Source organism: Meleagris gallopavo, chromosome 12 (genome assembly GCF_000146605.3).
Source record: "Meleagris gallopavo isolate NT-WF06-2002-E0010 breed Aviagen turkey brand Nicholas breeding stock chromosome 12, Turkey_5.1, whole genome shotgun sequence".
NCBI lineage: Eukaryota > Metazoa > Chordata > Aves > Galliformes > Phasianidae > Meleagris > Meleagris gallopavo.
In genome coordinates, this window is record NC_015022.2 from 3764146 (window position 1) to 3778824 (window position 14679).

Below are 14679 nucleotides of genomic sequence, written 5' to 3' on the forward strand. Positions count from 1 at the left end.
TCACATCCATATTCCCTTCCTCGCAGACACCTGTAATGGTTTTCATCTGTTTTCTTTGTTATTCCCTCTGCTCATTTAAATGTAATGTAGATTTCTCATCGCTCCAAGTGGATTAACTTTTATATAAATTACTGAAATGCACAGATGCAGGCGTGTGTGTGCACACGTATCCCAGAAGAGTAGAGGATAGAATTTTGGTCTGGAATGTACAGCGGGCTTAGAAAAAAACAGTGTAAAAGTCCTTATGTCTTTCTTTAAAACTTTAAAACAAAACAACTTTTGCATGGCCAGTAAGGTGTGGCCTTCTGAAGCTCCTCCTGAGGTTTCTTTTTTCCTTATCTGTTCATAAATGAATGCTGCTCCAGAATTGAAGAAATTCATTCCATTTACACTGTTGATATTTTACTGCTTATCACAGGGTCTTTTCCTTTTCCCCTTTCAGTCCATCTTTTATGATTTATGTTAGGTAGAATCACAGCTTACTTTTTCATGGGATGGATTGACCATGTTTGGAGGGTATTGTATTTCCTTAAGGTTTTATTCATTGTCAGGACCTTTATTCTGCAAATAATGTGTTAATGAGAAGCACAAATGAGTGTTTTAATGTGATATCTGATTGAGATTCCCTATTAAACTTGCCTTGATTCATTTCCAGTTTAGGCAGTTCAGGGTGCCAGCCTTGTACTTGCACTTGAGTTAACTCACAAACAGCTTGGGTACAGTGTTTGGTAAAGCTGAGGCAGGGCTTCTGAACAGTCTGAAACTGGTGTTAAACCATGTAAACTTTGCTACTCTCACAGCTGTGTTTCTTACAACACCTCACTCTTCATATTTGTGAAGTCAGTTGGTACTGTACAGTTGGACTCCACTGTGTGAGATCAGCTGAGATAGTCATTAATAATCTAATCTACAGAAGATGCATGCTGCAATATTGGTTGAATTCAATTTTAGTAGGAAATCAGGCTTGTTATGTATCTCATTTAATTCCCTTACTTACTGAGCAGGGAGCAAAAGAATAACTTAATGTGGGTGAATGTTATCTGCTCTCTGCAAACACTCCTCTCAAACCAGCGGTGTTGCCCACTTAGCTGAAAGAGAAGTCTACTGGCATGAAGGCCCTGGGCTTTGGGTTTGCTTTTACAGCCCACACGTGAAGCTGATAAGCTTCAGTTCATCAGACAGGCATAGCTTTAAGGATAAAGTGATACTCTGCACTTGGATGAAGATGTGGTCCTTGTAGTTGATGACGAGGATTGGGATACTGTGAGACTTAGGTAGCGATGTAGTGGTGTCATGAGGAAAATGAGATAATGCAAAAATGTAAAACATTCCCCTTGAACAAAACCAATTCTACTTTGTTTTGGCTAGTTAGAGAACTAGAAATAACACCCTGCTATTAGAACTATGTTACTTGGCTTTTTAACTGCAACACTTTGACATCTTACAGAAGGCCTTTATCTGACATACCTTAAAAGCAAAGAAGAGCGTGTACAGTACCTAATAATAAAAAAAAGTTGCTGTTTTTAGTGACACAGACCAGTAAATAAAATATTACCCATGCATTGTTTAATGTGTCAAAATAGTATTTAATGAGAAAAGGTATATAGAATGCACGGAGCAGGGTAAAGCAGCGCCTAATACCTTCATTGCTGCCTGTCAGAAGATGACAGTTCTATCAGTAAATAAATAAGCCTGAAAGAATAAATAGACAGCTTATAGAAATTGCCTTCGGAATGATCTCTAAACAGAGAAGATGTAGTTTAAGCCTGTAAATTTCAGTGTACTTTCTTTGGCAATAGCAATATTCAAATATCTGAGGTGTCAAAAAATGTTTCCCTCTTTCTATTCTGTAGTTTGGAATTTGCAGTGTTTTTGTTTTTTAATTTAAATATCTTCATTAAATATTAGTTCTGTCCATTAAAAATTGTTTAGCCACAAGCATTATTCTGATCTGTAGAATTCAACCTACTAATGACACTGCTAACAAATAGACTCATTGGGTTTTTTTTCTTTCAGAATTCACGGGCCTCTTTGTCTTCCTTGAGCTGTATCAGAGCAGTTCCATGAACAAAGTGCTAATCTGACCACTGGACGTGGTTCTGGGGTTTCAGCATAATGTTTTTGAGGCTCATTCCAATAATAAATTACTATTTTATTAGTGATTCTGCTAACATATGGCAAATATAAATTGTTTTTTCATAGTGTAAGCAACATAGCTTCCATTAAATCTCTGCTAAGACTAAAGAGCAGTAAATTGCTAATAACCCAATTATTCATTTGATGTATTTTCTGTTGAATTATTTAACACCTTCTTTTCTATCTTAACATATAATCTACTTTAGAAATACCACTACTAATCAGGTTACCAAATTTTAAATCGTATGTTCAGATTCATTTATTTTAAATCTGTATGTGATGTTTACCTGAGAAGCAATAAAGGCAGACTCAATTTCTGATAAATTAATGCATGAATATTAATGTAGCAGATGTTTTGTAAAGTGCTTGCCAGAGCTGATGATGTTTAAATCAGGACATTTGGCAAAAACAAAGCAAGAAGCTCATGAAAATATCTGTAAAGGAATAATAGTTTTCTGACTTCTAACAGCTTAATTCTTTATAGATTTGGAAGTAAAGTTTGCTTTGCTGATAGCTTGCTGAACTGTGAATTCTTGATCGTGCACCTTATCCTGTGCTTTCAGGAGAGTGCTCACTGCTGTACGTAGCAAACATGAGCAAAGATTGAAAGCATGAAGGTAAGAAGAAGATGTAGCCATAGTGTTCCTCAGAAGCAAGAGTATCTCATTTTGCTTTGCACACCTTGCAAGGCAAAATCTCTGTTTAATGGTTAAGGATAGAAGTTTGAGACGTGGAGAAGGAGGGAGCAGAAGAAAGGTGGCAGTTTATTTTAAAAGACATATTAAAACCTGTACTTAGTTTGTGTCCGTTTTATACCATTGAAATTAGCTAAATGGTGGTGCATTTGTTTTAATGTACTTACCCAAGCAATCTGCCTGCTAGTTGCTAGTTTTTACTTACAGATTGAATTTTGGTGCCATCATCTGTTGAGAATGTATAATGGCAACATGGGCTGATCTGGATCCTGAAACATCTCAGATTACACTACATTGCTTGTTGCATGTTTTGCACGTAACTTCAATTCTTGTACTCACAGAAATGCCTTATATATGCTATTTTTAAAATATATATATATTTTATTATATATATATATATACATATACATATATATATATATACATACTCTGTAGCGGTCATTGTCTCTTGGGTTGGTTATCACATGTGAAAACCAGTAAAGACAAAGCAGAAGTTTTACAAGGTGATGAATGGGACAAGGTGAACTACCTAATTCTGTCTCTGAGTTGTGTTTTTGTAGCCACTTTGTCAAAAACAACAGTCTTTTCTGAAATTTTTGCAGTAAGATTGTGTGTTGTAGTTTGGAAACTTCTTTTGTGTTGGTGAAGAGTTTCATGAACAAAACTGTTTGAGCACAGTTAACACTGACTTAATTCTGCAGCTTTAGAATCTGGAGCTAAAGCTTCCATCTACTTTTCTGGGAATATTCTGTGTTCTCCTCAATAACAGCAATTACAGAAGGAGATACGAGTGGTTTCTTTGCATTTAAATTCAGAAGATCATCAAGAAACAAGAAGGTTCAATGTGAGTCTTAATTGCTGGCAGTAGATGCATAGTGTATCAAACTTCTCTAGGTGTGATCTGATAGGAAGGTTCCTTTCTACATATGCAGAATATGTAATAATTAATATGCTCGTTGTCATTGGGTGGTGAACTTCTTTCCATTCATCACTTCATTCTCAGCCTCAGCTACCAACTTTCTTCATGTTTGATGAAGAACAATTCAGACCTAAATTCCTGAAGTTTGAGTGAAAGTCTGTGTCTCAGTTGATTGCATTCTGGTAAAAGTCAGTACCTCGCCTTCAGGCAGACATGTCTGGCAGGTGTATCTGCTTCTCTTCATCGGCAGTAGAATGAGCTCAGACAGACTCGGCTGGAAATGCTACAACAGTGATTTGAGCTTTGCTAAAAATGGCTCATGTGTAATATCTCCATGTTGTCACAAAAGAAACTCCATGATGAATACTTACAAAACCCTACCAAAATAAATAATCTACAAAGTATGTGTTATAACTCAGTGTCTGTGCTGCACTTTAAGCTGCCCAGGTGAACTCAAAACTTGTCACTGATTTTTGCACTCTTAATCTTCCTGTTTATTCTGTGCTTCATTAAAGTCAATCTCTGCGGGACAAACTGTCACTCAGGCTGGGCCTGTCCTGCTGCTCGCAGCCTCTGGGGAGCACCCTTCATCCTGATAAATGGTCTATGAGGAGAGCACATGTCAGAAAGAAACCCTCTGTGAAGCTAAATAGATTAGTCTCTTCCCTCTGAACGGTCTCAGTGGAATGCAGTAGGCACAATCGTTAAAGCAGATTTAGAATAAGACACTGAGTTCAGAAAGATACAGATTGGTTCTAGTAAATTTTTAAAGGGAAAACTTGCAGCATGAAGCTTTCACCACCAGAATGGCCCAGAAGTTACTGAAATTCTTCTTGTTGGCTTTTTCATGGAGTTTTTGCTTCACTGGAAATCAGGGTGACCTCAGTTATTTTACAACACTGGCTCTATTTTTTCATTCAGTACTTACTGAGCTGATGCTTTTGGTCTAAAGGAATATCCCTCTTGTTAGGATTAGCTTAGCCAGACCTCACAATTCTTAGTGTCAATAGTCTTACTATCATATCCCTTTTCTTGTACTACTGAGTGGGAATGGAGAGGAAGGGATTTCAGAGCTTTTCCCCACCTCTGTTTGTGTCCCGAGCAGCCTTTTTCTCTTAGCAGAAGTTTCCATTTCTCTGCTTTTGTGATTTTTCACCATTTTGCAGATGTTTGGTAATATAAAAAAAAAAAAAAATTGGTAATGAAAAAAAAAACAAGTTTCAAAATATGCATGTTGAAAACTTTCATAATCACATGATATTATTGTTTCTAAACTGGTTCTTGTTTTTTGCAGCTTTAATACATGTTCTGTCTGCCTGGGAATATTTGGTAGACAATAATGGCAATAGTAGTACAAAAGCTGAAAGAGGTAACACAAGGGAAAGAGAGTTCTGGGAGACTTTTAAACTCTCTTTTATTGTTGTTTATTTAAATGCAAATCTTTCAGAAAAAAAAAAAAAGGAGAAAAAAAATAAAAGAAATGAAAAAGAAAAAAAAGGAAAGAAATGTCCAAAATCTGATAAATATTCAGTAGCCTCGGTGGATTCATGAATGTGAAACTGCAGTTATGGAAACTGTGAGTCATAGAGAAGTTGGCCAGGAAAACAGAACACTGATTTTTTTTTAGGTTAAAGGAAGAACAGAGTGTAGCAAGCTCTCAAAATAAGCCAAGGCCCACAGTGTATCTTCACGTCTTGTAACTGTGTGCTTCAGAAGTCATCCTTTAAAAATAATCCATGTAGGAAAAAAATCCCTTTGGTTATCTTCTGGCAGACCGAAGCAGTTCTGAATTCAGACAGCTATAATTAGTGCAGCCTTCTGCTTTGGAATCAATGCATGACAAGTGCTGTGAAGGCGTGGTGTCTTGGTGTTAGCAAAGCATTGTTGCGAAGGCTGGGACCAGGTCACCGTGCACAACTGTAGTCAGGAGCATGGTATCTAGAAATGTCATTCTGCTGTGAATGCATTATTTCAGATTCAGTGAAAGCCCTGCCTGGACTGAGGTGGTCAGGCTGAACACAGTCTGACGTGAATAGGCAGAAAAGCTCATCTTTCTGTCTGTTAGTAAGTCAGTGCTTGTTTGGTGTGTCTTTCGCTCCCTGAGCAGTGTGAGACTCGGCTCTGCTGTAAGTGTGTTAATGACTTAATTCTTTAAGTTTAAAATGTACTCAACGTATTTTAAAAAAGTCTCCCTGTATCCAGAGTATCAGCAACAAAAATATTTCCAAAAAGAGGCCTACAGGAAAGCCTGGATGCATTTTTACTGAAAGTGTCATGAACGTCATGTTATTCTGTGGCTTTATTGCTAAGCAACTTAATTACTGCATCTACTTACACGTGGGAGACTACCAGCTCGAAAGGATTCTAAAGTTTGTTTGCATTAAATCAACACAGCATAAACAGAACTCACAGAACACATCTTTGTGATTTAGGTAGAGATTACAGCAATCTGTGGTTTAGCATTTGTTGTGTTTTAGTATTTTTCTTTTTTCCATGTTTCTACTCTATCTCATGAGTTCATTACATGTGCAATATAACATGAGCTTGATTAGCATTATTGGTGTTATATCCTTTCCTTGCAAACTCTGCCTATTTTATACATTTTTATACTGAATTATACATTTTTAGCAATATTATTTAGAAAAATGTTAACAGATGCCTGGAATTTTTTTTCTGTTTTTACTCAGCTCAGTTTAAATTACTGTTCAAATATGAGGTCAAATACAGTGCTGTAAACTCTATATACTACCTTAACAGTTACTTAACATTGACTGGGACTGCCAGAAAATGCACATTCAGAGATTTGTGCCATTTTGACACAAAACATACTCATTTTTTGAGTACTGCTTTAAGAGAAATGAATTCTCTGCTGTAGTTGAGGGCACTGAAGGTATGTTTCCTACATCAAGGACTGATGCTTATTTGGAATTATTTATCGTCATGCAAGAAATTATTCTTTCTTTCTCCTTCTCTGAATTAGGTAGAAAAAGTAAATGTCCAGTCCTTCTGGAAACAGGCACGTTGCTTAACAAGTAGGTCAGAAGAAATTGTTCTTTTCAGGTTGGTTTTTAAAAAAGGAGAAAATACTTAGAGAGTGAATCTTGCAGCCTGGGTAATAGGAATTTTGTTTTATGTAGCTGCTGGTTAGGAGTCTGGTGTCAAAATGCAGTGATACATATAAGTAGCAATCAATAAAGATGAATTATTTAGGGGACAGCATAAAAATGGACGAGTATTAAAATAGAATCCATTCACTGTATGAGCACTAAAGAACACATATGAATTCCCAGAAAATTTACAGTGACATGTTTGAAATCTCAATTTATGTGCATACAAACAAAGCATAAGGAATATTTTAATATCTAAATATAAATAAGTTACATATAAATTGTAACTAAACTGTATGAAACTAACTGTTAAGGATCAGGTACCTTCAAACTTCCACAGTGTATGAAAGCAGATGTGTGAGTCCAAATGATTTAAATGATGACCGTATTTCAGATAAATAACAACATCTGGGAATGGAGTGGGGTCAGTTAGGGAGCAGCACTTGGACTGAATACAACCTGGAAGGTGGAGATGAGGCAGTTTAATAGCAGCAGCTCTCCCTATGCAGCTCCTGGAAGGTTTTAACACTGCTCCAAGGTAGAGAGCAAATCTGTAGTAGAAATGATGGCAAAGGAGATTCAGGCAATTCTGTCTGCTAGACAACAAATGCATTTTGAGGCTACAAGTGACCGTTTGAAAAACAATCTTGGCCAAAACCAAGCAGAGTCTCTACATTGGGGGGGCAAAGAGAAAGTCTCACTTAATTAAATTGGGTTGCCTAAAATTCTTCAAGAGGAGATGTGCATGTGCTTTTCCAGGTGCCATGGTATTGATACTTTCTGCTTTTTCTGTCTGCAGAAGCCAAGTCCCAGCAGTACTCTGGAATCCTGGAGAACCCAATAAGAGTTGTCATCCCAAACCCACTGGCGGAGAAGTCACCCCACGGAGTGGAAGAAGAGGAATAATCCTTATCTGTAAATTCAGATAAGCAAGGCCTGTAAGATGTTTTGCAGCTAGTGAAAAATTGAGGTCAGGAACTGGGAATGCCAGAAAGAGTGCTTGGAGAACAAGTGCCTGTGGGATGGTAAGGAAATGCTAAGTACGTAACTGGGTAAAAGGGATGATCTTCTTAACCTACAATTGCCTGTCCGTTGAACATGTCTGAATAGATACAAGCGTAAGAGGCTTTTAATAAATTAAAAAGGAAGAGCGAGGTTGTTTTTTTAAGGCAAAAAGTGACGTGCATAAACCTGGGAGTGAGATCATGCACCTCTTTAAGCCAGTGACAAAAAAACTTTGACTTTTAAGTTAAGATGAAGGTTTTTACTCACATGTTGATGAGCAGAGAGGCTGATAAGAGCAGTGGCAATTATGCACCCGGGTGGTGTGTTCTGATAGAACAGAGATGTCCTTTGAGAGGTGGTGACGTTGCCATTCAGTGCAGTACAGGTATAGACATTCTCATTTTCGGGATGTTCCAGCTGTGTGACTATGACAAACATTGTTGCAGGGTACAGCAGGGCAGTAAGATAAAATAGCTTTCTGAATGCTACACAGCACAGTTCAGACAAAATCAGAATTTAGGCACACCTAATCCTCGGTCTGCGTCCAATTCTACTAATTGCTCCAAGTCTCCATGCTGTTGTCACATACAAAAGGTAATTACATGTTTGAAAGGGTTCCATGCTAGCTGCTTGTGGAGCTGTTCAAGAGCCCATACGTGAGGGAGGAGCGAGACTGTGAGCTTCTCATTGTTAGAAGAAACAGGATGAGCAAATGCCATGTGCAGAATTAGTGCTCTGATTAGCAGAAGAAAGAACTCAGTACTACTGTTTAAAGTGAAATTGACAAATTAGAAGATTATTAATCCTCAAAATGTAAGAAAATTGCTGTAGGTGTTCAGGCCCTCCGGTGTTTGGAATCTTGCTTTCAGGTTCAGTTGGATTTCATGACTGTAGTATGTAGTATGCAGATAGTATTAAAATCCATTTGTGCCAACTGTTTGAAATACAGCCTATTGTGAATGCAGTGTTAAGCTTTGTGGGAGCTGGGAACATTATGAGAGAAACAAAATGTTGGTATGGCTATTTAGCCCTTCTTTGAGATGATGAACTAAACAAGCAGAAGGAGATAAAAAGGAAAAAAAAATCCTGAAAATCTGGATAGGTGGAAGTTCTAGCAAATTACTGATTACTTGCCTCAAAGACAAAAGCATCCTGTGTCTTCATGCTGCTGCTGGAGTTTAAATTCAGGATATTCATGTTCCTTGCTGTTTCCTTTCCTCTGACACAATTAAAACATCTCCTGCCCTATAGTCAGCAATAAAAGAAGCACGTTGATACTGCTTTGAAATGTATGTATTATCTAGAAGGCAAGCCTATGTAAAATGTTTTCCAAATGAACTTGGTTAAAATTTTAAAAGAATAGATGGATGTGAGGTTGGAATTTCTAGTATCCCAGTAATAACAGAAAAGTAGAAACTATATGTCTGTTTCAGCCACATATCCCTAAGGAAGAAGGAAAAGAAACACTCCAGAAAAAGTTATATACCATTAAAGCATTTAATGCAATTGCCATAAGGCAAGATAACAACACTTGAATGTTATGAACTGCAGAAACTCTATAAACACATTATATTTTAAATGCTTAATCTGTTTTACAAACTATGTACATTATTCTGCTAAATAAGATGAATTGGGATTCAAGAAGCAGCACATCCTGACAAATCTCCTCCTAAAGGCATCCATTAATATAAATCAACAGTAGCAATTTTGTTTGATCATTTATTTGCAAGAATCATTAAGGTTTAATTAGCATAATTATTCCCTGTGGGACTTCATGTCACATAAATGACGAATGGCATTATCAATATTTAAAAGATAAGTATGTAATGTTCAGAGTACTTAAACAGTACTCTGCAGGTGGTGTCCAGCTGCAGCAAATTAGGTTAAGTTTGATTTCTAAATTGTAGAAATGTAATTCCAGATGAACTGTTCATTTCAAAAAGTACCAAGCCTGTGTATTGCACAAAGCATCAGCACACGACCAACTCTGTATGGAGTGACTCATTGCAGTGTGTGTGCATCATCATCTGATTTCAGGTGAGCAGCTCGGCTTACGTGATGTATCAGGTGAGATGTATTGATGTAGGGAAGTAAGGGAAGGATGAGAGCTCAGCTGTGGGGTGGGAAAGTGAGCTGGGGAGCCCCACTTCTGGGCACGCATGCAGTATGTGGAGGAGCAGGGTACGAGGTGGGGAGCGTCACCCTGAGCTGCCACTGCCCAGTCAACTGGTGAATTGTATTTCTTTTACCACCAACTTGCTGTTTTACCAGCAGTGAAATGTGTCGTTAACCACTGTGTACTCTTCTTTTCTCTGAAGGGCTTTGAATAAAACATCAGGGAATGTACTGAGCTGCCCCAGGACCCACAGATGTCCCTGCACAGGGCTGGGAAGCAGAGCTTTCAGCAGCCCAGGGCTTGTAGCAGTGGTAAGGCTGACTGCAGGGCCAGGCGCCAGTGTGAGAGATCAGAATAAGTTTCACATTGCTCTCAGCCCTTTCTGGGATTGACATTTCTGTTTATTGCCCTTCAGTTGTCCTCCCCATTAGTTCAGCCATGTTGTGGCTTAGGTTTGTAGTTATGGATTAGTTTGTTAAATTCTTTGTTAGATGCTGAAGTTTGAACATGACATCTTTCTTAATTTTTCCTTTTGCTGAATTCTCTTTCAAGTTCCTCACCTGTTTAATTACCCACACATGTTAAAATGAACTCTTTGGAGTTACTGTGTTTGATGGTATCGTGCAGGAAGGAGAGAGGTGCTGCTTTTTTCTAAGCACTTTCCTTGGTGTTGTCTTTGCACTCTAGTTAAGATACGTGCAGACACCTGGGTTTGGTGCTTCCAGTGAAGTGGGCAGTGCAGGGTGTTGGTGCCATCCCACCTTTTTACTTGGTCACCACTTACTATGGGGGCCACTATAAGGAAGAAGAATAAATAAATCAGAGCTCATATTTAAAAGTCTGAATAAACTAAGTAAAGGCTTCTGGATGAAGTTTTATGTGCCCAGCTTCCACACCCATCAACATTTAGATCCTTGGCTAGATGTCAGTGTTAAATTGCATCAGAAAGAACTCACCTCTTTTGCTTGAATCACAGAATTGAACTTAGGATCTCAACTCATTTTCAGTTTAACTGGGGGGACAGGAGTTTGAATGTGAGTACATAAAGCCCTTGCTGCACAGACCAGAAGTGCCAGTACAGAAGCAGTCATACAAAATTCTGTATATGTGTTCTGCATCAGACATTTGCCTAAAAAAAGAAAGTGATTACAGGTGAAGCAGAAAGCCTGGTAATCATAGTTTGTATTTTCCCCTGTGTTTGCTGGTTGGATTAAAAAGAGCATGGTGGACATGGCGCTCTAATTATTTTTTAATCATCATATGCTAGCAAAGTTGTGCCAAATGCAGAGGAAAATGCCCTGTTCCATAACCCGTGCAGATCCAGCAGCCCATCAGCCAGCTGGCAGGGAGCTCGGAGTGTGCTGTGTGCTGTAAGAGCTCATTTCCCAGCTCACTGAATGGAACACATTCCTGTTGGATGGTGTACGAAACCTGGCTGCTGGTGGTGGTGTCGTCATTGTCTTTTTTCAGGATATCTGTAAGAAGGAATTGAACTGCAGTATAGATTAAAATACTAAGAAACTACAGAATATAGGACGCTTACAAAATGGCTAAGCAGGGTAAGAGAGGCAGAAAGCCACAAACTTGGTATTGGTCGGAGTAGTAATAATAGGACAGAAACCATATGGAAACAGAAACGCACAGGGAAGACATGAAAGAAATGGGCAGTGAGCCGAAGGGAGTGCCAACACTGAGCCTGAACAAATCCTGAGGAGACATGAAACTGAGTGAAGAAAAATGTCCTGATTTTCTGCTTTTGTTTCACAGTGTCCAAGTGGGTTTGGTCTGCAAGGTTCAAGAAGTACCTACATTTAATGCCAATATGGAAACGCAGAATTGCAAGTATTGTGTAGAGGTAAGACACTGTGGCGTGAAAAAATGATTTTGTCAACACATAAGCAGGAAGGGATTGCCTCACCCATCTGCATGCACAAAAACAAGAATCAAATGAAACTGCACTACTCTACAGTTCCTAAATATACTCCCAGCAGAATAGCCAAGGAGTTGTGTTGGTGTTATCCTGCCCTTATAACAATAACCATTGTGCATACAGCCAGTAAGAATCCTCTGTATAAGAAAAATCAGTGTGTAACATCAGTGTGGAGCAGAATTCACCCTTGTGTGGTCTTTGGAATGTATGTAATCCTGTTATTTTAAAAACTGTTTCCTTGGAGGAATCAGCACACACCTTAGGTGCTTTGAGAGCTTTGTAAGTCAGAAATTGATGTTAATAAGAAATAAAGAACTCTGAGTTTACCTGGAAATACATGTTACATGTAGATACAGGGTACTGTAGATAAAAATTCTGATTTATTCCACTGTGTTCCATTACTGATAGGAAAATAGGTGGGGAGGTGGGGACCTCATTGTGGCCTTCCAATATTTGAAAGGAGTGTATGGACAGGAGGGGGTACATCTGTTTACTAGGGTGTATAGCGATAGGACAAGGGGGAATGGTTTTAAACTGAGACAAGGGAGGTTTAGGTTAGATATTAGGAGGAAGTTTTTCACACAGAGGGGGGTGGGGCACTGGAACAGGTTGCCCAAGGAGGTTGTGGATGCCCCATCCCTTGAGCAGGGGCTCAATGTGGCTCTGGGCAGCCTGGTCTGGTGGTTGGCGACCCTGCACATAGCAGGGGGGGTTGAAACCAGATCATTGTGGTCCTTTTCAACCCAGGCCATTCTATGATTCTTGTTGGTCTTTGGATGCTGACAGCTTTAACTCTATCAGAACAACTGAGCAGAGATGGAAACCTATAGATGAGCCAGAGAAATGCTGCCCCTAAAGATGATTTTCTGGTCATGTGTTTTTCCAAGACGATCCTTTCTGGCCTGAGATGCTCCATTTGTTTTCTTCATGCTTTACAAACCCAAGGCTGTAAATAAATATTAAAACATCATCAGGAACAGCTGGACTTTTGCTGAACGGATCTGAAGCGCTGAGTGTCTTCGTTCCTTGTAGTACTTTTGTTTACAGTCCATAATCTCATAAGTAAAAGATAACTTCTGCCTGCTGCTGTGCTGGAACCTATTTTCCCCTCTCTTGCAGAATAATTGAAAAACAAAAATCATTATTATTCTTGGTGCTCAGATTTTCTTGACAGTGACAGCCCCTTGGCTGCTAAATCTGCTGTTCCATCCATCACCTACATCAGCGGTGATGCTTCTCTGTGACTTCTCTGGGTCTTTAGCAGATCAATACCACTGCTCAGATGTTTCAGACCCTTTCCTGTTAATTCACATTTATCTTTTCATCTGAAGAAGGAAAATTACCTCACAGTGACTCTGTTATCCCCCGCAGTGGTTTGTACTGTTGCAAAGTCAGCACGACCCACATATCTTATCTCAGCTGGAACGCATTTTTCACTGTCACATGGCAGGATCTGCTAAAATGCCCTGGAAAAGTAAACCTGTGAAGTGGCATCGACTTTCTCATTCAGTGACCTTACCTGCTGTGTGCTCCTGCATCACTTCAATTTAAGCAGCTGAAGTAAAGGGAACCACCTTTATCCTTGTAATTCTCTATTTTATCATGTTTATCATTAGCCAAATTCTCATTCCTCAGCAGTGTTGATTTGTGCAGCGATGAGCTGATCACAGGGTGGTGCTACTGGGACTGAAAACTGCAGCATTTGTTAATGCTGTGTTAACCTGAGGAAGGACTGTGCATGCTGCTGGCTGCAGAAAGCCTTCCAGGCCCCGGGAGTGTTTGATGCTGTAAGAAAAAGGGATGAGCAGCAGTCACTGACAGGCTGGCTGCAACCAGACTGCTGCAAGGAGAGGTGCTGTACGGAACGGCAGTTTGTGGTAGTTATGCAGCTGGGACTCCTTCCTTTCCAAACTGCAGCAAAGCAGACACGTCTGTGTCTGTTATCATTAGAACACGTTTGGTTGTAAGGGCCTCGTGTAGCTGGTTGCAGTACAAGTACGTTCTTACTCTGTTCTTTCAGATGTGTTGAGCAGCTCTGCCCCAGGACTGAACTCTGTTCTACAGCTTAAATCTGTGCATCTTTAAACGAGAAACATGTCGGTGCCATCAGGGAGATCTGCTTTTGGGCGTAAGGGAAAGGTAGGTCTGCTTCCTACACAGTGCCGGGTCGCTTTGTGGGAAGGCCCTGCTAGGAGAGCAAAGCAGGTGGCTCATCCACAGAGGTGACCTTGGTGGCGGGAAGGGACGCACCAGTGACACCGGGTGCCAGCAGGTGTGCGGATGGCCCAGGGGAGTGTGAGGGAGTGTGCTGTGCCCTGGGGGCTGAACTGCTGGAGGCACAGCAGGACACAGACACAGGTGGCCATAGACAGTTCTGGGTGATACAGGGCAAAATGGTGGCAGGGGCATTAGGGCCTGCAGGCCTTGGGGAAGTGCTCAAGGAAGAGATGAGACCAGCGGGTGTATTACTTTGTTTAAGGGTAGCAGCAGGGCAAGGGGCACACGGTGGTTTCCGTGGGGTTTCTGCAGTGCTTCCCCTCCCCAGCACGCGGTGCCTGCAAGGCCAGCAGGTCGCTCCTTTGTTTGAGAGGACAAGAGTACACGTGTTTGTGCCACGTGTCTGCGGCCTGCGGGGGAGAACGGAGAGTGTCACGAACCGTGTCGAGGTGTGAGGGCACAGGAATTGTCTCTCCCTGCCCGTATTTCTGTTATGCGCTATAAGTGCTCTGCGGCAAGCTCCGGAGCAGAACTGCCGTCAGGCGTCCCCGCGC